This window comes from Lygodium microphyllum, chromosome 1, assembly GCF_053477565.2.
Source record: "Lygodium microphyllum isolate KBCC chromosome 1, Lygodium_microphyllum_v1.1.10, whole genome shotgun sequence".
In the NCBI taxonomy this organism is placed as follows: domain Eukaryota; kingdom Viridiplantae; phylum Streptophyta; class Polypodiopsida; order Schizaeales; family Lygodiaceae; genus Lygodium; species Lygodium microphyllum.
The window spans coordinates 91486473-91490346 of NC_141135.1; positions in this window are offsets into that span (position 1 = coordinate 91486473).

Genomic DNA, 3874 nt, shown 5'->3' on the forward strand with positions numbered 1-3874 from the left:
AGGTGAAGGAGGTTTATGATCATCAGAATTAGTAGAATCACAAATTAAGTAAGGAAATGCACTAAGCAAAGACTGTGTATCATCTGAAACATCTGACGACCATGTGCCACCCATAGTCTTCTCATCAAATATAGCATCACGACTAATGATAACCTTTTGAGTAGAAGGATCATAAAATTTGTAACCTTTGGAATGATCTGAATAACCAAGAAAAACAACCTTCAAACCTAGAGGATCCAACTTATGTCAAGTGTCCTTGGGCACATGAATATAAGCAATCAGCCAAATGTGCGAAAGTGAGATACTGAAGGTGTCTTCCCTGTCCAGATTGTTATAGGAATTTTACCAGTAGGTGCAGTAGTTGGAATATGATTTTGAATAAAAACGGCTGTTAGAAGTGCTTCAGTCCAAAACTTTGGAGACAAACTAGAGTGTATAAGCATGCAACGTATAGCATTAAGAATAGTACAATTTTTGCACTCAGCAACACCATTTTGCTGAGGAGAATAAGGAACTGTAAACTCATGATGAATACCTTGATCCTTACAAAAGTCATCAAATAGATTGGATACATTTTCACCGCCATTGTCACTGCGAAGCGTCTTTATAGAAAATCCTGTTTGAAGCTCCACACTTATCTTGTTTTGTTTAAATATAGATAAAGCCTCAGACTTATGTCGAAGAAGATAAACATGTGTGTACCATGAGAAATCATCAATGAAAGTTATAAAATATCGATATTGAGACTTTGAGGCAAGAAAAGAACCGCAAATATCGGTATGAACCAAATCCAAGAGAGCAGAGAAATGTGATGAAATAGAAGTGTGGAAAGGCGAACGATGGTGTTTTCCAAGTGCACAATACTCACATATTCCCATACGTGGATGAGATTTAAGATCCATACCTTACACAAGACCATGACGATGAAGATCAAGAGTTTTGGCAAAATCGGAGTGTGCAAATCGTTGATGCCATAATTTGCAATCTGCATCTCCAGGGGCAGTAACAACATTTGCAATTGTATCGTTCAATGATAGCTCAAATAGATTACCATGTCGAGGAGCCAATGCTATAGTATGCCCGTCTTTCTCTATACGACATTGATTATGATCAAAGCCAACAAACAAACCAAGATCAACTAAACGAGCAATAGAAAGAAGATTTCTTTGCAAATCTGGAACATGAAGAACTCCTCTTAATATTCTAGTGGATGAAACAGTCCCCATATATAAATCACCCACTCCTTTGACTTGACAAGTCGTATCATCTGCAAGGTAAACAAACTTCTTGATAGGAAGAGAATGATAATTGTGAAGCCACTGCGATTGGTATGTCATGTTTCCAGTGGCACCTAAATCAACGATGAATAGAGAACCATCATGAACATGAAGTACCTTTTGTGGAGAGATATCATGATGGACGAAATTGAGCTCCTTATGAGTATGATCATCATCAGTTGTAGTTTGTTGAACAATATAATCTCGAGAACGTTCTTCATCATATCTGCGTTTATAACAACGACGAGATGGATGATCTGTATGTGCACAATAATCACAAAGGGGAAAACTTTTGGACGAGCGAGGTTGCTTTGTAGTAACTCCATGCTCCTCATCATATTGACGTGCCCAGCAATCAGAAGCCACATGGCCTTTCTTATCACAATAAGAACAATGTTAGGATAAGCAAGACGAGAAGATTTACTACCTTGATTAGGGCATCCACCCTGCAGAAAATGTGAAGCGGGACGCTTGCGAGTAACAAAAGCAGCATTAAAATCCCTTTGTTCGCGAGTGACCAAAACAACATCAGATTTTTCTAAATGATGCTCATGACATTGAGAATATTCAATAAGAGATATACATGCTTTGTCAAAGTGGATATCATCCTTGTTAGACAAAATAGTGATGATATTGTCATATAAAGGATCTTTGATGGTATGAAGAAGTTGAGTAACAATTTGATTTTTAGCAACAGGAGCGCCGGCAGCACCAAGCTGATTGATAATGTTTTTAAAAGCCTCGATATGAGAGTGCATAGAAGTACCAACCTTATATTGAAGATTCTTCAAACAAGTTTGGAGATATAAAATTTCGGTGATCGATTTCTTCTCAAACGTTGAGATAAGATACTCCCAAATAGCATGAGAGGTTTCCAGATGAAAGACATCCAACATAAGTGAGTCAGGAAGTGCAGACAATATATAAAGACGAGCCGCTTTGTCACGACGAATCCAATAAGTATGATCAATTTTCCATTGTTCAAATAATGGACCATCAGTAATCACAAAATTGTTATTCATCACATCAATAGGTTGAATTGGGCAAGACAGGTCGCCCAAAACAATATCAAATAATTCGTCACCTTCAAGAATTAGCATCATCTTTGCTTTCCACCCAGGAAAGCCTTGTCCTTGGAAGAAGGGAACCGAACGTTGACCAGACGGATATCCGTTAACAATTACGCAATTGGCCATGCCTGTATGTCGAGAGAAAACAAATAAGATGAGATCGTAGAATCTGCAAACCATGATCAAGACGAGCGTAGTTGAGACGCATGACAATCAAAATAGGGATATGCATGTAAGAACGACGAAAAGTATTGAGTGACTAAAAAGAAAGCCCAAAATAGAGAGGCGTAACGTGCAAGACGAGATGACGCATATAAGAAAAGTACTATTTCGTTCAAGCAAAGAACATAAACGATAATAAAACATCGCTAAAATTAGCAAGATGTTTGCTTGTCGTAATCAACATCATTAATGAAGACGAGCAATTAACAAACTGTAATTGGGGATTAATGAATTGTAATTAGAATTACAGTTTTAAATAAAGAATCGCAGATTCGAGCAGAATTGCTGTCTTGAATCCTGAACTGTCATAACTTTTGATCCAAAACTCCGATTGACAAGCGGTTTTGACAGGATTCGAGAGCACTTATAATACTTATAATTTGAACAAGTTCACATATCAAATCATCACTTGTGCAAAGAATTCAATCAAGTATAAACAATGAAACAACTTATCTTCCTTGTTGTTGCTACGCATCCATAGCTCTGATACCATGTTGAGAGAGATAAATAGTACGAGAGAGATACACAAGATATGCTCCCAAAATATGATTCATATTGATGTAGAGTTAGTATATATAGGTGAGACCCAAGTCAACTGAGAGATGATATATATAGTTGTAACACATAGGTTGCTGCATCAACAGATGCATAGGCTGTTCTTGTTGCCAAATCCTCCAATCTTTTCTTCATGCCACCGTTACCAAAGTTTGGCTCAAGAGGAAGCCCCGTTTCGGTTACATGAATTTTACCATCCTTCCAAAAGATTAATTTTTTTGCTTCAACCTCGGAATGCACCGCACTCCCTTTTGTCATGCTGTAGACTATCACACCAAATACAACATCTTTTGAAGCCTTCTCGTATAGGCCTTTGGGCAGTTGATCAACCCCTTTCTTCTACTTTTACATCAAGTCTTTCCACTTTAGAATTAATCTTTGTTAGATTAAGATGGAGATCTCGCATGCTTTTAATTAGCTCGTCCATGTCATCCTTCTTTGGAGATGGAACAACAGAATTTCTTGGTTGCTCGGCCATAGAGATAAGAGGTTGAGAAACTGGAACAGGCTCCTTCATGGATTCAGTTGTTGCAGGGGTTGATCCCCATCTTAGGCGCAACCACTCTCTTCAAGCAATCATATTGATTGCTTCAGTGACATCACTCCAAGTAGTCTTCAATCCCATCTCAGAGCCAGGGTCTTTAAGTCAATCACTTAATTTCTCCTGAAGAGAAGAATCTACAGAGCCTTTAAAAATAATTCAATCTTTTGACTTTCCATACCTTGTTGGTCATCTGGGCAAATTTGCTT